Source organism: Amborella trichopoda, chromosome 6, assembly GCF_054954075.1.
Source record: "Amborella trichopoda isolate Santa Cruz 75 chromosome 6, AtrichopodaSantaCruz75HAP2 v2.0, whole genome shotgun sequence".
NCBI classification, from domain to species: domain Eukaryota; kingdom Viridiplantae; phylum Streptophyta; class Magnoliopsida; order Amborellales; family Amborellaceae; genus Amborella; species Amborella trichopoda.
Window position 1 is genome coordinate 19,477,723 of NC_142341.1, and position 24,815 is coordinate 19,502,537.

Sequence of the window (24,815 nt, forward strand, 5' to 3'; positions counted from 1 at the left end):
CAATGTTCAATTTGATATATTTGTACATTAATGTATTTTGGTACGCTCTCTCACACACACGCAAGCATCAGATATTCTTAAGTGGTTTGAATCTCTCTCTCCAACATCAAATATTCCTTAGTGTTTTAATGCAAGTCTTAGGCTTTCCGATAGAAGGTAAATCCTCATATCAAACTATTGCTCTGATGATAGAAAACCTACTTCAAATCAATCATTTCAAAGATTGAGTTGGAAAGAATTATAAATTTCAAGCATTAAAATTAGTATGTTTTGAGAAGTACGGACATAGAGCATAATAGATTTTCAGGCCAATTTAGCCTGTATAAAACGTTAGCATTAATTTTATGGAGCTCAAACTAGAGATGGCTATGACCCTGTGACACAACTAAACATAAGTACCGATGGGCGTTGAAGGTCAGCTTGGCACAGGGCTGTTCCAGACCCCTTGTAAGGCCCATCAAGCTCATTAGGTCTACAATCAAGCATGAGTCCAACAATTAGATACAAAGCTCATTGGGATAATTGAATCGGTTATAAAATTAATTACAACATTAGTGTTGAACGTCCACAAGATAGCATTACACGTGTCCTTCACAATCAGGTACCAATATTTTAAAAAACCACATATTTGCACGTCCATCTCTCTCTCTCTCTCTTTCCCCCGTACATGTAGGATATCATTTACTTGGATTGTACACTTAACAGAATGAAAGACTCACAATTAGGCAATTAGCGAGACGGGCTCGAGTCATAATATATAGCATCTGATAACAATTTGACATACATTCTACTTATCTAAAAACCTTTCAAGAAACAAGTTGACAAATTATTGCCATAGTGATAATACATTGCATTTGATAACTGCAATATTACATACAAGGTAGTCCATTCAATAACAAAACTGTTTATATAAAGTTTAGTGAAAAGAGTACAATGGCATACAACCTACATCTTTTTTTTGAGTGAATGTCATACAACCTACATCAATAATGCCAATAGTTTAACAACAAACTTTTTTAAAAAAAACAAAAAAACAGCAACATAGCCCCTCCTTTGAAGTTGTTCCATATGAATTTGTCATCCTTGTCTGAGACAAAATGCATTATGATGAGTGACAATAGTGTTCCAAATGAAATTACAAATATGAACTTACACGCATATAAAAACGTTTCAAAATGAATTTACATACATGCCTTCCCAACAATTTTCTCTTACCATCAACGCACATTAGCTGCCTCCTTATGGGTTCGAAGCATACAACGTGATTTGTCTTTAGCCCTATAAGAGGAAGATAAATTCATATGTTAGCATTTAAATTCATACAATTGTAAATGAAATACATCAACAATAACATGAAGATAATACAATTGCAAAACAAAATAATGTAAAAGTATGCAGTTTTACCTATCACAAACGAACGACGCGCAGTTCCTTTTATCATGTCCACTGCCATTGCAAACTGTGCATTTCCTTTTTTTAGTCTTAGGATTTCATCGCTCAGAACGAGCTTTCATTCTTTTAGTGGTTGTTCATCCCTTTGTTCGTACTCGTGCAGGTTCAAGGACATTGCGGCAATGGTTACTTCCACTTGATGTGTTACTACAACGAGCATAATTGTCATCTTCATTGACATGGCTCATGACATTATCCTGTGGACCTCTCTTGCACACAAACTTTTCATCAAATTGACGAATTCCATTTTGTATTATGGACATTACAAACTCCTGACCCTCTACACTTTGTAAAGCACGCTCGGCAAGAGATTGACTTGCCTACATAGCCTCATTATATCTAATGGAGCGTGGTAGTTCAAATGTTACTTGAATCCGTTCCCCAATGTCATCAATAAAAACTCCCTTCTTTACATCCTTGGTCCAACGCCTCATTATATATTGTGAAAGATATTTCAAACACATCTTTCACCATAAAAATCTTCAATACATGCCTGCAAAGAAGGCCCATCCTCTTAAAGAAGTGACAACTGCAATAAACAGAATTGTCATGGCAATTGAATTTCACTAAGTAGGGTCTAGATCCGGTCCCCGGGACTGCCACCTTAAAGGTACCAACCAATCCATTGTCTTTAACTGCCTCCCTCGTAAAATTAAAGCCATTAGCCACCTTTTCCCCAAATATCTTTAAAATCTTTTGAGTATAGATTTTTGATACATGTAACACAATGAAAGTGGTTGTTCGCAAGAATGGAGTAGTTTGAATATCTTTCAAATCATTTTCCCTCTCTTTCCGTACATTTTTATCTTGGACTTTTGCAACAAATTTTAATAATGTGCACAAGCTTGTTGTGGGTGTCAAGTACATTTTAAAATATGTATTCATCCCTTCACTCCTTTGAGTAGATGTCATACTCGCAGTGAACGTACCAGCCAAGTACGCATCAACCCAGAGCATGTGACAACCATAAAGCCTACTGAGCCATTTATTGTCTTTCAACTTATAATTATCAATCATTGATTTTCATCCTGATTCAAATTCTTCAATTGTTGGGTTAGCCACACCTCCTAAAGGTATCTAAATAAGAAGGATGCATAAATGTTTTCTTTGATCTTCGCAAATATGTACGACTTACAATAATGACGCTTACTTTGGTAAAGAACATGTCTCATTGCATATGAAATTGCACGATCTTGATCAGTGAGAATAACGCCCGGTTGCCGTCCACCCATGTCTTCCAACCAATTTTCAAATACCCATATAAATGATTCTATTTTCTCGCCAAATATGAGTGCAAATCCAAATAAAGTTGTACTGAAATGGTGATTTACACCAAGTATATGTGCAAAGGGAATACCAAACATATTTACCAAACACCAAGTATATGTGGTATCAAAGGTAACCACATCAAAAAAGCACTGGTAGGAACTCTAAATGTAGAATCTACCCATAAGATACTGCGAATGTGATCTTCATCATCTAATCTCAATCTATAGAAAAATGATGGGTTCGATTGGTTCTATTTATAGAGTCATTGCAAAATTAAATTGTTATATTCTCCTCTAAGTTTTCTTTTGGCTCTTTCTATTTCATTTTGGATGTCCTTTTGTGTGCAAGGGACATTGTCAATCCTTCCCATCTGCTCTATGAATATGTCTAGGCTTAACCATTGCTAAGCTCATTGAATGTATCAATGACTTTGTAGCACTCGACAATGATCAATGTGTGCGAATTAGATGAGTTTTTCTTGGATTAACTAGATCATGATTATAATATTTAACAACGCTAGACACGTTACACTCGTCGTCATCGTGCCTACTTATGCACATCCTAACACTCACACCTTAACTCAAGGTAAGCATTTCCACTTTTATTAGGTTTTTCTTATTTAAACCCTTCCTTTGAGAAAACATAAACCCTATCGATCTGTTTACCTTTCTTGTTATGAGTAGTCCGCCTGCGAATACCAAAACCTTTGGTCAATGCATAAGACTTACAGAACTCATATGCATCATCCTGTGATTCAAACATCATTCCTACGCATGGTTGTTCTATTTCTTGGCCAATGTTTGGTGAGCCACAACCATCCTCCAAGATTTCATCAATGTGCCTACATTTGGGCATGTGCTAGATGTCACACCGACTGAATTCGTGGGATCCATCTCAGTTTTTTTACTTACCCAATGTGAAACTGCAAACTACAAAAATACATGTATTGAAACCTTCATCTTAAGAATACCAATCATATTTTTCTCAACCCACCTTGCCACATGCAAAACTTGTAACAAATGGATACTACATACTTGTAATATAAACTCAATGCAGCAGGGGCAAAAAAACCCAATGACAAAAAAAAAAAAAAAAAAACAATGTAGCAAGAAAAGCAAAAAAGGAAAGAAAATGGGGGAGAAAGACACAATTCTAATTTCCAAGAGTAAGTGATTCATAATATGGAGAATCAGATGCCACATGAAGATAGTGGACTTAAACACAACATATGATATCTCAAAATGCATAAAAATAAACATAAACAGAGCTCAAGAAATTACTCAATAAACATAAACAGAGCTCAAGAAATTTTGAAAGAAAGACTTGTTCTCAACAAACTCATTTGATTTTTTATTCAAATGATGATTCAGTTAAAATGATCAAATGAGATCAAATTCCCAATTCTCACTCTTATCACATCCAATATTTGCATGCTGTTCTTACCCTAAAAATAGTACTGTAAAACTAGTAATCCAATTCATTTATCAAAACTTAACCTGTAAAAATAGTAATGATCGTTTTGAGGGTTTTAAATTTTGATTTGAGTTCAAAATTTAAAATGACCATTTAAATTTTGAATATAATATGAAAGTTAAGTATTAATCTCAAACACTACACTTAATCCAATGGTGATGTAAGTGGATAGAAAGAGAGAGAGAGAGAGAGAGAGAGAGAGAGAGACAGAGAGAGAGAGTTATTCACTAATATTCCATGCTCCCAAAGAATGAGTAGCTGATCTTCAAAAGTGCCTTCATTTTATCTACAAAAATGTTCATGTACATCTCTCTTCATGTACCACTCTTTTAGTGATAACCATTCACCAGCCTTTTGGTTTTTTTGATCACCATCCCACCCATTTGAAAGAGGTGAGGGAGTTACTTTAACTCTTAAAATTGTGTCAGTGGAGTAGAACACTTTCAAAGCCAAAAACATAATTTAGATAGGTCAGGGAAAATGTATCACAAAATCAATCAAATGATATAGACTATCATTGACAGAGAACCAAGAGGCAAGAAAGCCAATTAAGAAACTAAAAAATCATTGAGTAAGAAGCAACACCTAACGCCATTGAAAACGTAATCAAAGAAGAAAGACTAAACACCTTTAAGAAATGAACATTTCCGCCAATTAATGGTAAGAAATAATAACATGATTCAACAAAATCAGATGCAAATTAGTTTATGATATAAACCCTAATCCATACTACAGATCTGACTCAAATACATGGAGAGAGAGAGAGTACCTTTAGAGATCTTAGCGAGCAGAGGCAATGGAGCGAGAGGCAGAGAGCGCGAACGCAGGGTTTGAGCAGGGGAAGACGAGGTGTTTGAGCAGCGAGCAGGGAAGACGAGGGTTTGAGCGCGAGGGAGGCAAGAGAGAGCAGCGAGCAGGGAAGCCGAGGTTTTGAGTGCGAGCGAGGGAAGCCGAGGGGTTTGAGCACAAGCGAGGCAAGAGAGAGCAGTGAGCAGAGAAGACGAGGGGTTTAAACGCGAGCGAGGGAAGAGAGAGTAGCGAGCGAGGGTTTGAGCAGGGGAAACTCAAACACAGGGATGAGGAGCGAGGGAGGGAGAGAGAGGGAGAGAAAACGTAATAAGAGGGAAGAGAGAGAGAGAATAGGCTGTTTGAGTAGGAGTCAGCTGTGTCGATGTGTAGGTTTTCGGGAGTTTAAATGTGCCAGGTACACATTAAAAAATGGACTTTTTGATCGCAAACTCTGAAATTTTCGATCATAGCCGTTGGCGTACCTGAACGGGAATGCGCGAGTGGGCTGATCCGATTTTTTTTTAGATATATATATATATAATCTAAACTTCAGCATCTTTCAATTTACAAAAGTTGAAGATAGATAGAGTTGCGAAGGGTGAATTCATTTATTTTGTAGTCTATTTTAAAAAAAATATTACTTTTGTGTGGTAATTTTGTAATTATTACTCCAAGACAAAATGTATTTTTGTCATCTCCATAAGAGATAAAGTTGAAATTTTAACTAAAAGATAATAGCACTTTATAAATAAAGTTTCAAGACACTAACTTTCAAAGTGTCATTGTACTTTTGTGAAAATTTCAAATTTACTCATGCTTGATGGTAAAATTACATATTTAAATAATTTTTTAATAAAAAATGATAATTGTTTTGATAAATACACCAATCACAACCCCTTCTTTTATATTTTGAAGGGTTGTTAACTCTAGACAAACCCATATATATATATATATGACAAAGCCCATAATGAAAGAATAATCCTAGAATGATTTAGAAAAGCTTCAAATCAAGTCAAACATCCAATATATAGAGTTAACACTCCTAGTTCTTCTCAAACTAAACCAGAAAAGCCAACCCTATCAGAATTTGACTTTGATCTACTTACAATCCAGAGTCAAGACGAGTTTGTCATTGATAAAAAAATAGATTAAAAGAGAGCCCTTTCAGAAGAAACTTGACAAATAAGGGAATGGTTTTTCCAATAATTTACAAAAGAATTAAGGGATGCTTTTCATAAAAAGTTTAATAAATTTATGATACAACATAGAAGGAATGTGAAATTCTTCAAATGATTTAAGTATATCCTCAAAAAATAAGAGATTAAGCTTTTGAGTTTAGAAAAACTCCTATCCTCAAGTGTATTTTGGGGGATTAAGCTTCAAAAGTAGCTTCTCAATTAAAACTATTGAGAAAACTATTTCTGTCATGGAAACTCGAGATAGTTTCCAACTCTTATCCTTAAGAATGGTTGAAGAGCATAAAAGAAAATATTTTAACTATCTGCATATGGGCCTAATCCAAATAGTTGTTAAACCCTTAACTAGGATAGGGTTAAACAAATATGTTTTGCTTTGCTTAAGGGATAACAGACATAGAAGGTTCACCGATTCTTTATTAGGAATCATCAAATCAAGTCTTTGCAATGGTCCTATATATTTTAATTGCTTTCCCAATTTTTCGGTGGCCTTAACTGATCCAAATCTTTTGAAGGTTTTAACTCTAAATCTAAAAACTCAAAGTTTTGATATGGATCTTGGATCTCAAAACTTAGTTTTTGTTTATAAAATTTGTTATAAAGTTATGAACACTCTATGTCCAAATACAAGGCAAATGGATACAAAGGGTCATACCATTTTCTTTCAAACAAATATGGATAAATCTAATATGGTTACACATAAGTATGTATCTTGGACATATGTTAAATTACCGGAAAGATGGTCTCTTCAGTCTGAAAATCAGACTAAGATTCCTGAGAATAAAGAGCCTGAACAAATAATTGAATACCCAGATGGAGAAATTGAAATACAATTTCCATCGTTTAGAAAAACTAGACTAAGTATTTCCAATACACTTCCTAAAACAAGAACTTCAACCTCCTTTATTCCTCAATCAGATTATGAAAAAACCCATAATGAAAGAATAATCCTAGAAGGACTTAGAAATGCTTCAAATAAAGTCCAACATCCAATATATAGAGTTAACACTCCTAGTTCTTCTCAAACTGAACCAGAAGAGTCAACCCTATCAGAATTTGACTTTGATCTACTTACAATCCAGAGTCAAGACGAGGTTGTCATTGATAAAGAATAGATTTAAAGAGATTTCCTTTCAAAAAAAAATAGACAAATAAGGGAATGATTTTTCCAAAAATTTACAGAAGAATTGAGGGATGTTTTTCATAAAAAGTTTAATAAATTTATGATACAACATAGAAGAAATGTGAAATTCTTCAAATGACTTAAGTATATCCTCAAAAAAGAATGGATTAAGCTTCCAAAGTTTAAAATAAATATGGCCGAAGAGGCCTTTCAGACCTTTCACACTATCAAATGTGAAACTATCGAATCTATCCATCTCCCAGAAACGAGTTTACAATTAAAAGGAGAGAAGCTTGAAACTAAAGCTTCTCCCTTTAAGTTGGGGCCTAATGAATCTGAAAATCACATGGCCAAATTGAAAAGAATACCACACATCATAAAACAGAATAATTACAAAAATCTCTTCCTACAAACTATAGGAAAACAAACCACTAGAATTGAAACTGTCTTGAATAATTTGAAATCTGTACAGCAAGAAAAGAAAGAAGAAAATCAAAAGGAAGCATTGTTATTCAAACCACCATCAAGTATAGAAGCAGGAAAATTCAGGCTACAAGGAATAAAGAAAAAAGAAGATAATAAAGAATTTGTTAATGAGTTAGTCAAAAGACTTGCAAAACTAAATATTAATGAGAATAGAAAACCTTTCATCGGTGAGCTACAAGTCCTACAAAAAGATCAGAATTATTCAAACCATGAAATTTTTGAGATAGAAAATGCTTTTAAAACAGAAAGCTTCGATCTTAACAGAATTGATTATGGTAGGAAAACTAGGCTAGTTGTCCAAACTAGAATGTATTACCCTCGACCCACTCCTATTGATCTCCAGATAGAAGAATATCTTATTTCTAGTTCGGTGTCCTATTCAGGAAGGTCAATTGTAAATTGGAATATAGATGGCATGTCTGAAAATCAGATCCTTGATCTTATGAAACACGTAACAATGTATGTCACCGCTTGTAAAGCAAGTGGAAACAAAGACCATGAAATTGCCAAAGCTGTCATATGTAGCTTTACATGATGGCTTAGAGGATGGTGAGATTTTCATATGGATGAGATTGCAAATGATAAAATCTTAAATGCTACTAAACAATGGATTATTAAAACTGAAGTAGACCCTAGACAAGTCTAAGAAAATATAGTTGACAAAGGTGATGCAATCAATACGCTAATCTACACTATCACCCTTCACTTTGTTGGTAGTCGCTAGATCAGAAGATCTGCTTTTAAATTTACGTTGCCCAACACTTTCTCATTTTAAACGGTATAAAGATGTTTTCTACTCTAGATTATTATCTAGGGAAGATAGTAAGGCAAATGATTGGAAAGAAAAAGTCATAGCTAGACTTCCCCATCTTTTTGCTGAAAAGGTTAAAACACGGTTGAAATATAAACATGGAGCAATTATTCCCTATTCCCTTTATACCCTTGGAGAATTATCAGCGAAAATCTGCGCTGAAGGCCTTGCTTTGTGCATAGACCTGAAACTCCGAAGACAATTAAAAAAACAAAGAATGATAGGGAAAAAAGAACAAGGAGACTTTTGTGAACAGTTTGGGTATAATACTTTACCCTCTTCTAAACCCTCTCACAAAGGAAAATACAAGAATTTACAAAAGTCAAAATTTAAACATTCACATGGCATAAAACAAACATTTCCTAAAAGATTTATGCAAGATCACACTTTCAAACAAAAGGGAAAAAGAAAGATACATGTTTGTTATAACTGCGAAAATGTAGGTCATTATAAAAATAAATGCAGAGTTAAAAAGAAAATCAATGCACTGAAAATCGACGAAGATGTCAAAAAACAATTATTTGATATTCTTTTAGTGAATAGAGATGATTCTGATAGTTCTTCTAACTTTGACTCTGATTCAGATGATGATGATAATCCTGGAAAAGCCTGCCAATGTAATTTTTATAAGGCTATCATTGATATGAATGGTTTAAACCTAAATACTCTTACAAAAAAAAAAAGTTTAATTATTGACCTGATTGATAAAATTAGTAACCCATAGGCTAAAAAGAAAGCCTTGGTTCAATAGATCGACATAGCAAAAGATCCATTTAGACCTACTACTCCAAAACCTTCTCTCGTACCAACAAGAGAAGAATACAGTTTCCACGACATCTTAAAAATGGTTCAAAACAAAACTCAAACTATCAAGGAACCTTCAATTCCTGAGTTAAAACATGAGATAAATGAAGTTCGCAATGAATTAATAACCCTAAAAACTAGAATTCAAATCTTGGAAATGGAAACTGCTACTTTTAATAGAAAAGAAGGCAATCATGATGAAAATACTGAAGTAGAATTCAGCAACTTGATGAATGAAAATCACCATAATCTTCTACCACCTGAAGCGAAAGATACACTTCGAAAAGTTCTAGAAAATGATGACCTTGAAACTTCAAACAAATGTAACATGCTAGAAAAAATCAAACTTTAAAACTGTGCATATGTCAACCTTTTAGACAAATTCGTAACTCAACGATGGTTTCCTATCGTTAAAATAGTAGTACAAAAGGAATATAGTTTCCAAACCACTGCTCTTATTGACTCTGGAGTATATCTAAATTGCATAAATGAGTGGTTAGTCCCTACAAAATACTTTAATAAAACTACCCAAGTTTTAAACACCGCTGACAGAAGTAAAATGTTAATGAACTATAAACCATCTGATGCGACAGTTTGCAATAATGGAGCATGTTTTAAATTTCTTTTTATCATGGTAAAAGGATTAAGCCAACCAATTATTCTTTCAACCCATTCCTAAATATGTTTTACCTTATCAAAATTGATGGTACCGTTATTGAGGCTAACATTGAGGGACATGAAGTAAAATTTACCTTCATAGATAAACCTAGAGTTCATGAAATAAATAACATTAAGAATAAAATCTCTACTAAGGAAATTTTCCTTTTTTTATCTAAAAGAAGAGATCAAGTATAAAACCATTGAAGAAAAATTACTATTTTCATAAATACAAAATAAAATTAGTACTTTCAAAACAATTCTTGAAAAAGAAATATGCTCCGATATCCTTAACGCTTTTTGAAATAGAAACAACATATAGTTGAACTTCCTTATGATCCATGCTTTGATGAGCGAAAAATACCTACAAAAGCAAGGCCTATTCAAATGAATAGTAGGCTCCTTGAAATTTGTAAAAAAGAAATAGAAGAATTACTTGATAAAAAATTTATCAGAAAAATCTGCTCACCCTGGAGCTGCTCAATCTTTTATATTGAGAAGGCTTCTGAAATCGAAAGAGGATCCCTTAGATTGGTTATAAATTATAAACTATTAAATAAAGCATTAAGATGGATTTGGTATCCAATTCCAAATAAAAGAGATATCTTAAATAGATTGGTAAATGCCTACGTATTTTCAAAATTTGACTTAAAATCTGAATATTGGCAAATCCAAATAATATAAAATGATATGTATAAAACAACATGTAATGTCCCTTTCGGGCATTATGAATGGAACGTTATGCCTTTTGGTTTAAAAAATATACCATCTAAATTTCAAAACATTATGAATGATATATTCAATCCTTATACCAAATTCATGATTATATACATTGATTATGTACTTGTTTTTTTTGAATCCATCAATCAATATTGGAAACATCTAAGCACATTTTTAAAAGCTGTTAAAAATGTTGGGTTGGTGGTATCAGCAAAAAAGATAAATCTTTTCCAAACAAAAGTGAGGTTTCTTAGACATAACATTTATCAATGAAGGATTATTCTCATTGATAAGGCAATTGAATTTGCGTCAAAATTTTCATATATCATTAAGAACAAAACCTAACTTCAACGATTTCTTGATTGCCTAATTTATATCTCTGATTATTATAAGGACCTTACTATACACGCTAAACCTTTGTTTCAATGGTTAAAAAAGAACCCCCTTGATTGGACTAACGATCATACTAGAGCAGTCAGAAAACTAAAATTGAAAGCCAAAGAATTACCTTGATTGGCATTGTCTAATCCTACAGCTTTTAAAATTATTGAAACCGATGCCTCTGAATAAGGGCTAGGTGGCGTACTTAAACAAAAACTCCATGAGCAAGAACAATTGGTTTGATATACGTCAAAAACCTGGAACTCGGCTCAACAAAACTATTCCATTGTTAAAAAAGAAATTCTTGTCATTGTTCATTGTGTAACTAAATTCCAAAGCGACCTGCTAAATCAATGTTTTCTTATTCGTACTGATAAGGCAACTAAAGATATCATTGAAAAATATGCAAAAAATCTCGTCTCAAAACAAATATTTGCTCGATGGCAAGGTATCCTTTCAGCGTTTGAATTTACAATTGAACACATTAATGGTAAAAGTAATCATCTTCCTGACTTTTTGACTCGAGAATTTTTGCAGGGAAAGCAGGAGAAAGCAAAATCAAAATCACCCAATGAATATAGTTCTTAGTCCAGGGAAAGGCCTGGCTACACCATCAACATCTCCAAGTGCTTTAATAAGTAAGTTCAAGAGATTGATATATCTCCTCAACAATCTCCTCTAAGCACTAATAGTCCTGGTCTGAGTGCTAATAGAAATCATTTTCTTAAGATGACTTATATACCACTCGAAGTCGTTGAAAATGATCACAAAACAAAAAATCCTACTGAAATAGCAGCAATATATTTACGAAACCACATACATCTCAATATGGGAGAAAAATGTAGAGAATGGTATGAGGCCATATTCATGGAAACAGGATTGGTGACTATAGTTCACCACTATAGAAATAATGACTCAAAAATTGCGTGCTCAAAATTCCAAATTCATAAGATTATCTCTTATAGAGACTTGATCCGTTAAAACCAAGGATGTTAAATACCAGAGGATTTAAAAGTAAATCCTATCATTATTTCGAATATATAAAAGCATGGGATGAAGTATTTGCCTATCGAAATACCAAGAATTCACATAATTGGTATATGAAGTTTAAAATAACTGAACTTTGTAGAATTCGCTAACTGGTTAAAAAATTGGTTCTTTTTATGAGGATCATACAGCCAGATACGTCCTTTAAAAATGCAAATATCACAGAGAAAGTTATCTGATTACAATAAAAAGAGACTATCATTTATACTTCATGGCCTTATATCAGGTCCTTTGGATTCTTAACTGGATATATCAGCTCTCAGAAGACGATATGAACAGATGGGATTATATCCCAGACGTACCCCGACAAATATCTATAAAATGGTGGGACAATTATAAAACTAACTCCCTAGATCCAGAAATAAATTATATGAAATTAGTACCTTCCTTCTCACAAAATTCTAATATGGATGTAATAGAATACGTTGCAATAATGCAACAGAAGAATCTAAAATTATCAAAGGCAGAGCTTAAAAGGAAGCTATTATTAGCACTTGAAGAAGATGTTGATAAAATGTCTACATCAACAAAAGAAGAAGAGGAGACTAAGGATTATAGCCCTCTAAATGGTGATAACTGGGCAGGGATCAGTTTTCCTCTAATGAACTAAAACAAATTCTTAAGCAGGGACGGTACGACTCCAAATCTACTCAAGACACGTGTCCCTAAAACTGCCAATAAAATACAAGGGTATTATAGCCACCGACAGATTACTATAGCTACCGACAAACGTTTTACTGTAGCAAGAATACGTGGCACCCTTCTACTATGCAAATGGAATCTTACTTTTCCTATAGGTGTCAGTGCATTATTAAAGAGGTCGGTGCGGAGTTTAAACCATTTCAAATTCGGCTACTTCCCATCTATAAAAAGAAGAAGCCACATACATTAAAGGGAGGAGGAAGAGTCAAAGTGTTTGGGTGTGTTTGCGTGCTTGTCTGAGAAAGAGTTAGAGTGTTATTAAGTTTGAGTATAAGAGTTTCAGTATTGGTTTGAGTGCTTGTGTATTTAGTGTATTGGCTTGAGTAGAAGCGAACCACCCTGGTGGTGTATCCAGCTTATCTTATGTAAGTTTTATGTTCTTATGTTTTATTAATCATGGTTCTATTGTTCATGTTGCGTTGTTAGTTATCTCGACTCCGCTGTTAATTATTATTGTTGTTAGTTATCTCTACTCGGCTGTTAATTATTATGTTGTTGTTAGTTATCTCTACTCCGTTGTTAATTATTATGGTATCTGATCAACTGTGCAAAGTTAGATTTTTCAGTCAAATCTAAAGTCACTGCGACCCAAAGATCATCGTTGAGCTAGAAGGCAGGGAAGGTGTAGGGACTATTTTCAGTTGACTTAGATTAAGATTATGAAATCTAATATGGCAAAATTGTTCATAACATTATCTAGTAGGACAGCTTCTACCAGTACACTTTGTATAAATAATAAGGAAGATAGTAAGGTAGATCATTGGAAGGACAAATTCATATCTGGACTTCCCCATCTTTTTGCTGAAAAGGTTAAAGCACGGCTGAAAAATAAACATGGAGGAATTATTCTATATTCCCTTTATACCCTTGGAAAATTTTCAACGGAAATCTGCGCTGGAGGCCTTGCTTTGTGCACAGACCTGAAACTCCGAATACAATTAGAAAACCAAAGGAAGACAGGGAAGAAAGAACCAAGAGACTATTGTGAACAGTTTGGGTATAATATTTACGAAACCACATGCATCTCAATATGGGAGAAAAATGTAGAGAATGGTATGAGGCCATACTCATGGAAACAGGATAATTGACTATAGTTCACCACTATAGAAATAATGACCCAGAAATTGCGTACTCAAAATTTCAAATTCATAAGATCATCTCTTATAGAGACTGGGAACTTGATCCTTTAAAACCAAGGATGTTAAATACCAGAGGATTTAAAATTAAATCCTACCATTATTTCGAATATATAAAAGCATGGGATGACGTATTTACCTATCAAAATACCAAGAATTCACATAGTTGGTATGTGCAGTTTAAAATAACTGAACTTGTAGAATTCCCTAACTGGTTAAAAAATTGGTTCTTTTTATGGGGATCATGCAGCCAGATACTTCATTCAAAAATGCAAGTATCACAAAGAAAGTTATCTGATTACAATAAACATTATTTAAAAAGAGATTATCATTTATACCTTATGACCTTATATCAGGTCCATTGGATTCTTAAATGGATATATCAGCTCTCCGAAGACGATATGGACAAATGGGAGTATATCCTAGAGGTACGTCGGCAAATATCTATAAAATGGTGGGACAACTATAAAAATAACCCCCTAGATTCGGAAAAAATTTATATGAAATTAGTACCTTCCTCCTCATAAAATTCTAATATGGATGTAACAGAATATGTTGCAATAATGCAATAGAAGAATCCAAAATTATCAAAGGCATAGCTTAAAAAGGAAGCTACTATTAGCACTTGAAGAAGATGTTGATAAAATGTTTACATCAACAAACGAAGAAGAGGAGACTAAGAATTATAGCCCTCTAAATGATAATGATTGTGCAGGGATCAGTTTTCCTCTAATGAACTAAAATAAATTCTTAAGCAAGGACGGTACAACTCCAAATCTACTCAAGACACATGTCCCTAAAATCGCCAACAAAATACAAGGGTATTATAGCCACCGACAGATTACTATAGCTATCGACAAACGTTTTACTGTAGCAAGAATACGTGGCACCCTTCCACTATGCAAATGGAATCTTACTTTTCCTAAAGGTGTTGGCGCGTTATTAAAGAGGTCCGTGCGGATTTTAAACCATTTCAAATACAGCTACTTCCCATCTATAAAAAGATGATATATATATATATATATATATATATATATATATATATATATATATATATATATGAGATTTTCTATAGTTAACAGCCCCCCAAAAAACATGAGTTCAAGTTAAAATCATTTGTGAATCACCTTTTTACCTCCATTGCCATATATTATTAGAACCTAAAGCCTATATTTGGACTTTTCACTTAAAAAGTAAGAGAACAATAATAAAGAAGCGGGTAGTTGGAATTTTGAGTGTCATGCCCTCCCCGTCTCTCTCTCTCTCCTCTCTCTCAACACCTTGCCTTACCCTTCTCTCTCTGTTGTATGGATCACTGCTCCAAAACAATAGTCTTCTTCCACATATCTATCAGCAGTGGTCCTTCATCCACTATTGGGCCCATTGCATCCCTACGTCTTATTTGCCCTGAGATCACCTCCATTGTAACACTTACTATCACCTACAAATTTTCCATATACCTCTGCAACCTAAAAGACTAATCTTGTAAAACCCCTAAAACATTGCCATGATTCCATGGTCATCAAGCTTTGATTACTTCCAATTTTAGTAAATTTGGAGCATATGTGCTGCCCAAAATTTAATCTTCGACAATAACCCCAAATTATGTAAAAATCATAACGTGACACAAAACACGAATCTTAACTCTAAGATCCTTGAGAGCTCCTAACTGGTTTGCAAATGAGCTTTTGAGAGGTTTTCCAACTAATTTTTGGGCGATTTTGCTGGAGATGTTCTCTGTGAAAGCAATTTCACTCACTTGGTTTCAACGGTTTTGAGCATCGAATTGAAGGAGTAGGAGGAGCCCGCCATTACCTTTCCACCGTCGCATCCTTTCTCTTTGACCCTCTAAATAGAAATCATTTTGTAGAATTGTGATTGTCTTGAAAAACGAGTCTTTTAGACCCAAAAGGCAAAAAACTAGGCTTGTTCTTTTTTAAAGGTCTAAAAAAAGGGGTAAAGCTATGAGGCAAGGAAGTGAAGAGATAGATGGGGGGTGGGGGGAGAAGGGCCAGAAGTTGAGAGAGAAGGGGAGGGCCAGATGTTGAGAGAGAGGGGGAGGGCAATATGTTGGGGAGGGAAAGATCCTTAAAATTTAAACTTCTTTCTTTCCTAGTATCGTTTTTCAGTTTTTGAGGCGCAAGTCTAAAATGTCCTTGTACAAAGGCTTTTAGTTCTAATAATATGTGCGCAATGGAAGTAAAAAAATGGTTCACAAGTAATTCTAACTTGAACTCATGTTTTTTTTGGGTTGTTAAGCATAGAAAATCCCTACATACACACAAATTTAGGTGGTGACTAGGATGACTTCAAAAATCAAAATAATGAAGACAAAGGAAATTGTTTGCTACTTTATTTTGAAATATAACAAACTAAGAGTACGTTAAAATAAGCCCTACTAGTTATGTTAAATGAAATAGAGTAGAGAAAGGGAAAAGCATACGTAGTATGGCATGTTGCACGAAACCTTGAGCAGTAAGAAGTTAATATCTGACTGATTTGAGTGGAGGCATGTCTCCACGATGATAATATTAGACTGAATTGAAGTAGATCAAAGGGATACTTAAGGTGAATTGGATGGATTAAGGTGTATGATTTGTCATAGTGTGGAAGATAATTGATATGTATAGGTTGGTATGTGACAAGTATTGGGGCTTTCAAGCCCAACTTGACATGTCATAGTGTGTGGGAGATAATTGATTTGTATAGGTTGGTATGTGACAAGAATTGCTGTTTTCAAGCCCAACTTGGGTGAAAGTATGAAATTTGAACTTTAAGCATTCAAAGGTGGGGAGAAAAAAAAAGAGATGTGGGAACCTAGTATAAAGAATTTGAGCATAATTATGTAAGGGCTGAGTAGGGAAACTATCTAGTTGGGGGTCTCATAGGGACATAATTATGATTATTATAACTTCCTAAGGCTAGTTAGGGTTAAAGATGACTATCAGATTTGTTTTCAAGGATATGAGGGCATAGAGATGGGTTGCATGCGTCTAATTTGAGACCCAAGTGGAGTTTTTATTGTTCGAGGTCAAAAGGTGTTGGTTTCAAATGAATGACTTCATGATCAACATAGACGCAGTTAAGGGGCTCAACACAGGTCCCTAGGTGGTGCAATACGACGGTGGCATGAAAATTGAGGTGTGGCACATGTTGTTCCATGTTTTGGACATAGTATATCGGATTTTTTAAAGAGTAATGATCCTATGAGACCTTTCCACACCTCAAGAACATGAGACCCCAATTTGCAACAGTTAGATCTCAATGGGCTGTCAAGTCAATAAAAATGTTACCTAGGGATCCCGTCAGCCAGTGATGCATTGAAATCAAAAAAATAAAATACCTCTTCAATTCTCTCTCTCTCTCTCTCTCATTTCTCAATCCCACTCTTCATCAGCCATGACCAAGCCAATTTCTCGTCCGTCGTCTCTAATTTCTATCAGTCATGAGCAAGCCAATTTCTTGCCTCAATTTTCTATCTCTTCTAACCTCCATTAAATTGGGTTTTGATCTTCTAGTGAGTTAAATGGTAACCATTTACGAATTTCTCTCTATCTCTCTATATAAATGAATGAGTTTGTGCATCAAAAGCTGATATTTTGAATCTTCTTTGTCCTCTATTGTGTATGTTTTGCTATCTTTATGTCTCATTTAAGGCAAAAGAAATGTTTTCTCTTCATGTCTCTCTACGATTGTGAATTTTGGTCTAGAATAAACGGCATGAAAGCCTCGTTGCATGTGCTTCAACCCTCTAACTGGCCTAAACAAATTAAACATTATACCTTTTAAGCTTTTCCACTCGCTCTCTATGATTCTAAGGTTTGAATCTACAGATGTGACTCTATAACTCGGAAGAAGACGAACAGGAAGCAATGACCCAATACCCTTATAACTCGGAAGAAAACAAAGAGGAAGCAATGACCCAATACCCCATGAAGTAACAATGAAGAGAACTAAAACAACCCCAACAAGGACCAGATGCAAGAAAGAGGAGGAAGCTGAGGGGCCGACCAGCAGAAGAACAAGTTGAACCCATATATCTACCTCTCTTCTCTTTCTGCCACCAGATTTCTCTCTTCCTTTAGTTGTCTTTACATTTCCTAACCTCATCGTTCCGCCTCCTCTGATTTCATCTCTCTCAATGCATCACTCCGTTGTTTTTTAATGTTTACTTGCCCCTTCTTTCTCCTTCTTTGTCTCCTTTTCTCTCCATATACAAGGCATGCTGCAAATTAGCATGCCTTGTTTCACTCTAAATGGCACTTTTTTTAGTTGCATGAAGAGAAAAAAATGCTAGAGGTAGGAAAAAATATGTGACCCTCAGGAGAAGAGAAATAAGAACACTAGGCCTTCCGATATAGAATGATAATGGGTAAGAGCTATGGGAGAAAGAGAGAAGCTGCCTTGTTAGAGAGAGCAGCGTGCAATGAGAGGTCTCAAAGAGAAGTGGGGGATGTCAAATAGGGGTAGAGCAAGGACAATAATAGAGAGGGAGCAAAAGAAAGGACATAATTTGAGATATTAAAAGCCTTTTTCTCTTGGAGCGTGTGGAGCGCGTGCTCGATGGTTTTCCCTCTTAAACCGTGTGCTTTACCTGGTCACCAGGTATCATCTGAATTGTTTGGGAGCCATCGAATCCAACAGTTAAGGTTTGGGGTCTCATGCTCTTGGGGTGTGAGAAGGTCTCCTAGGATCATTATTCTTCTTTAAAATATGGCTATAATTTTCAAACGGTACATATGATATGCACGTATGCGTGCATTTGTCCGTACGGACAATACCTCTTTTTAGTGTTTTTGAGGGTATTTCAGTAATTTAGATCCACATTACCGCATTATGTGTGATGCAATGATTATGTGTGATCTACGATAGGATTTTATAATCACTAATAATAAATCATCATAGAGTGTCCATGCTAAGGTTTAAAAAAATGTAAACTCGAATCAGAATCAACCAATTTGGATAAAAAATCATAAGAGACGAATCAAGCCCACAAAATAGATTGGCCGGTCCCCAAATGACATGGCCGGTTCTCTGACAAAATTGGGCCACATCACCTAATTTCAAATTATTTTTATTTATTATTGTTTTATTTTTCAAAAAACATTTAATACATTTATCACACCTTCAGCCCTATGCCGCATTAGAACGCCTCTTCATCGAGACTCGTTTTTAAAAATAGTATCTTCTTCCTAGTTTCCTTCCCACAAGATTGATGTGAGACAAAGGGCTCGTTTGGATACCTGGAAATATATTGTCTGAAATACATTGCTGACGTAATACATTACTATGTAATATATTACCTACAAATAGATTGTTACTGTTTGGGTAGTATTTAAATGCAATTTGAGAAATACATTGCTTTTGTTTGGCTACGTTTGAAAAAAATATGGGAATGCATTACCAACATGTTACCAACCTGTAAACTATCATTTCTTTCTTTTTTGTCACAAAATTCCACTTAAGTGCGGAATTGAAGTCAACATTACACCATTCCAAAAAGATTTTCCAATAATGATAGCATCACCCTTCTAGAGAGAGAGAGAAAAATAAATAAATGTATTAATAATCATCATTCCAAAAGATAGAAAGAGTGCAAAACATTGATCTTAATCATCACCATTTTAAAGAGAGAATGAGAACGTGAAATTGTTATTGTTTCAACAAGATTTATTAATGTTATCACATATATAGAAACTGATAGAGAAGTTCATCATCATCCACCAAGAGAGAGAGATGATGTATGTGTATGCGTGTTAGAGAGTAAGTACAGCAATTCAATAACAAAAATTCTCAAGTCCAAAACCCATCTTGGTCAAACAAAGAGAGAGAGGAACCACTTAAAAAAATGTGTAGATTTCACTCCACTTTACATGTCACCACCTTCTTGAAAATATTTCGAGTTAATCCAAAACACCCGGTCTTCTTCAATCATTTCTAAGAATCCCTCACTAATATTTACGTCTTCCATTATTTTATTTTATGCTTGCATGAAAGGTCGAGCAAGGCCGTGGACCTGTTTAAGAGCTCTGCGGACCTTTCATATATGTGGGTTTGCTTTTGGTTTCCTCAACTCTACAGTTGAGGTACCAATTTCTTTCACGGCTACACCTAGTGACTCTACAGTGTCAACCATGGTTTTCTTTTTCTTTCTCGATGGCATAAATGATGTTGATTTCTCGAATGGATTGATTGGACCGGTGTCTCTGGGAAGTCCTCATCATCACCTATTTCCTCAACACCATCACCATCATCTAAGCCTACAATCGTCTCTCGAACATCCTCAACATCATCAATGTCCCTCTCTAGTTGTGCTGCCGTCCTGACACCAGCACGCTCGACAAAATCATTGCCGACAATTATGCTCAGCTCCTTCCAGTATTCAAAGGACTTCCCTTTGAAGTTCTTTGCAAGCGCATTAGACTACAAGACAAATATAATATGCATTAACTTAAATAACTAATTTACATTTTTCAAAATAATAAAAAATTAGATAGATGAGAAACATGCACATACCATTACGCAGTCATCCCATAAAAATTCATCGATAATGGCCATATGTGATTCTTCATTCCATCCAAAGCCACTTTGATGCTTCATTTTTTTTTACAGTCTTATAGTTCTTTAACAACGTTCTAAGTTTATTCTTAAAAACGTCTTTTCTCAAATTCATTCCAAGATTGACATTGAACTTCTGCTCAATTGCACTCCATTGCTCATTTTTTAAAGTTGATTCGGGCTTCTTAATGAGCAAGCATTGCTCAACAAGTAGCTCCAACAAAATTGTCTCCATTTTTTAAGTCCGTTTAAGTTTCCTCCCTGTCTTGGGATTTGATCGAGTCATTGGAATTTCATTCGTCATGTAATATGAGTTATTAAATATCACTATCACATCAACTATTAAAAAAAAATTCACATGGAATGCATTCATCTAGTAAATGAGAAACATTACTACCATGAATGTCAAACATTTAGACATGACCTTACATCCAACAACAAGATCCAGTCACAAATTCACAATTTGACAAAATGTATATTCACTACAATTATGTTATTGCATGAATATTTTTAACCAAAAAGTACATAAATGTAGCCCCCAAAGATAAGCTAAAATCTTCAAATCCCTCTTATGACATTGATAAGTATTGTAATCACGATGCCATGGCAAAAGAAGAACTACTTATGTGATAAAGAAGAAATGCTGATGTGATATCCAAATTATAGTTATGATGATAATGATACCAGCACAAGAAAGCCTAGAAGTTTTAGATTAGTTAAGAATTGGAAAAGTACAATTCTAAAGGACAGCATGGTTTTCATGCCAGCAATACATTTTTTTTAGGTACAATTCTGCGTTGTCAATTCGGCCTATACATCTCTCACTCTCTCAATCCGGGTTTCTTAAATAAAAGTTGACTAAACATTAGAAAGGCATCTACACATAACGAGATTTCTTCACCAATGTCTCTCTCTTTGTGCATGTGGAGACACCCGAAAAAGTAACATGACCATAAAAAAGAAGCAGCTTATCCCCAATCCACTGCTTTGTAAACAATGAATAGGTCTCTCCAAATTAATAGGAACCCAAGCCTAATTTTAGTTATCATGTGCTTCTAATATAAATATTTAGCTATTAGTGTGTTTCTAATATAGATATATAGTGCGTTTCTACCATAGACGTCGGTACTTTCTGGAGAATTTCATGAAACGGTCTTATAGCAATTTCTTGGGTGCCTGGTATTGGGATGCTGACTCAGAGGCACATTAACAACTCAAAGCCATAATTCATGACAAAAATTCACAAGAGAGAGGACTGTTATAGGGCTTTTTTCTGTCAAGGACCAGCATGAATCCTCATAAGCTACCAATGAATAAGTTTTGACCTCATCTATGGGAATGATTGACATTCTTCATGTTAGTTTACAACGAGTAATAATGCAATGGCATGCATGGAAATTTACAACTATGAACTGATTCAAAAAATTATATATTTCATGAACAAATAAGTCTTTCATAATCCAAATTGTTGTTAATTCCCTTAAGAGATAAAATAACTTGTAAGCTGCTGAACCGATGTGCCACTCAAGCAAAACTGTCTAACCAGCCTAGGACATCTCAAGGTCACTTCTAAAGGCTGGGGAAATAACATTAAAGTCGAAACTATCAGCTTTCACATGAGACACTTAAAGATAACAGTGAACCCTTTAAGAAATAACAAGATAAAACCCCCTATTGTATTTCACAAAATCATGTTATAGGCATGACTTGCATAACCAGATGTTAGCTCAATGGCTTGGCCTCTAAGACAGCTTAAGTCAAGTACAACAAAGTAGATGGAATATCCTGCTACCCCACCTATAAAAGAACTCTTTATTCACACTGTAGCATGCATGAAGCAACAGTCATGAAAATCACTCAATATTTCAGATGACAAATTTCTATCTTTTTTCCTTTTTGATAGGTTATCTCAAACTTCAAACTCACAACCACTATCTAACAAACAAAAACTAATTAATCAAAGAACCCAAAGATTATAAAGATAGATAGTGCAACAATTACATGAGATTCACGTCAGTTATATGTTCAAGACTTGAATCAACACCAAGGAAAAGACATTATTGAGTCTCCAAATTCTATCCTATTCATAAAGTCATAATAAAATTTAATTGAAGTAAAGTAGCAATAAAGTCATAAAAGATATGATCCGACACGAACCGATCCATTATAGCAAGAACATAATAAGAAAAACAGCAGCAAGTCTAAAAAGTTAAGAAATTCACAACACACAAAACAAGAAAAAACTATCAAAATCAAAATGAACAGCAATCACACATATAATGTAACTTGCAAAAAGTAAAGAACCAATCAGAACATGTAACCAAATTGTGTTAACTCAAAAATGAACAACAATAAGGCATAATTTAACTTGCAAAAGCTTAAAAAAAAACCAAAACTTGTAGCCAAATTGTATGATATTGACCGAATACAACCTTATGCAAATCCATCAAACTCTAGAAGTTAAAAGGATACTAAAAAGGCAGCCCTCCCACCAATCAAGTATGTTAAAGGTAGAATAACCTATTTCATGGTTCAGGGAAACATTGATGGAAAATAAACCCATCTTAGCCTAAGGATACAACTAAAAGGCAACAACAACTTGAGTGAAAAGTAATCTAGAAAATAATTCACATAATAATCATAGCTCACTATGAACATACCATTAATGGTAAAAATACCAAAAATGCAGAAAATTTGAAGAAAAAAATAAAAAACTAAACAACAAACCTGTTAATGATTCTTCAGTTAAATGAGTAGAATAAACCAACTTGACCATGTTAAAATTGGGCATTGGTATAATCTCTTTAACAAGAAACCCTATTAGATTTGGGGATTCTCTATACCAAAACCAACGTTAACAACAAAACCTTGTTAAAGTTCTAGAGAGAGAATGAAACCCCCAACCAAAATGTCGAGAGATAGACCAAAATAATCTCAAAGTTCTAAAGAGACTCAGACCTATCTAAAGATTCAATAATATATAGAGACAACATAAAATGTGGCTGAGCTCTCAGAAACTCTAGAGAGAGAAACAAAAGACCAAGACCAAGAGAGTACCTGGTGTCGAAGCGTTAGAGCGCTCGCTTTGAGTTCCAATTTTCCTCAAAAGTTGCAGCTTAGGGGCTTGATAAGAGAGAGATAGGGAGGAGAGAGAGTGCGAGGTGGTGGGCTTACCAGAGGGAAAACGGCGAGCATGAGAGAGGGAGAAGGGTTTTGGCGTACCGCGCGCGTAAACGATCATCGGTGGCGTTCTTTATTCGAGGAAATGGCATGTAATTTCATTTATAACGCATTTTTGTGGTGTTTGGATCAAAATTTTGGGATTGAAATTTATTTTTTGGCTAGATTTTTTATTTCCGGCTAGATTTTTGTGTTATCGAGACAACCAGTTTATAAAATATAATTAATTCAACAAAAACACACTATGTATTAAAAATAGATATTGTCTCAAATTTTACTTTTTAGAGTGAAAAAGTATTTTAAAATTTGAAGGAGAGCAAAACACATAAATTCTCTCAAATGTATTATTTTTTAATTTTATCCATTTTTGTCTTGTTACTCATCCACCTCAACAACTTTATGTCACTTACACTCATTTTATAGGTATGTTGTTTTTTGACCGCCCAATATTTCGTTCTATAAAAGCAAAGTTGGTATTACAACTGTCCTATAGAACTTGCCTTTCAATTTCATTAATATGCACCAATCACATAAAACTCAAGCTACGTATCTCCACCTCGCCCACCCAGCTCTAATTCTATATGCGACAGAAGAAAGTATTAATAAAATGGTCAAACCACCTAAAAAAAATCACCGTGATACTTAAACTAACTAATATATTACCAAGCATTTACTTTACTAAAATATTTTCCCTTAGGTACCTTCTCAGACATTTTGCTAAGGAGATCAAGTTGCCCTTGTTTTAGGACTGGAGTCCAAAATAAGCTGGAGGTATTTTTGGTCATTTTATTTGATGGACTCAAGTGAACATACGTACCTAAATCTCTCCATTTGTTTCGGGTTCCAAAACATTTATGATATTTTAATAAAAAAAACGCATAATCTTGGTTTGAAACTCAAAATAAGCAAAGGAGTATTGTCATTTGGCTCAAGCCACTAAACTAAGGCCAAATTACTAAAATGCCTCCTCTTAGTTATTCTAATATGTAATGAATGTTTTGAGTGTGGAAGCATAATAAGAAATGCTATTA

General features: G+C 34.5%; 2 long non-coding RNA genes across 2 annotated transcripts; both read right to left on the minus strand.

The window, feature by feature from the left end:
* Nucleotides 1–829: 829 nt before the first annotated feature.
* On the minus strand, nucleotides 830–5,489 carry LOC105420362 (uncharacterized). Its single transcript, XR_966552.3, has 3 exons — nucleotides 4,964–5,489; nucleotides 1,216–1,278; nucleotides 830–1,087 (listed from the first exon to the last, which is right to left on the minus strand). It is a non-coding gene; the product is annotated as an uncharacterized LOC105420362 (long non-coding RNA).
* A 14,212-nt stretch (nucleotides 5,490–19,701) lies between these two features.
* LOC105420363 (uncharacterized) lies at nucleotides 19,702–23,876 on the minus strand. Its single transcript, XR_966553.3, has 2 exons — nucleotides 23,662–23,876; nucleotides 19,702–20,469 (listed from the first exon to the last, which is right to left on the minus strand). It is a non-coding gene; the product is annotated as an uncharacterized LOC105420363 (long non-coding RNA).
* Between the last annotated feature and the right edge of the window lie 939 nt (nucleotides 23,877–24,815).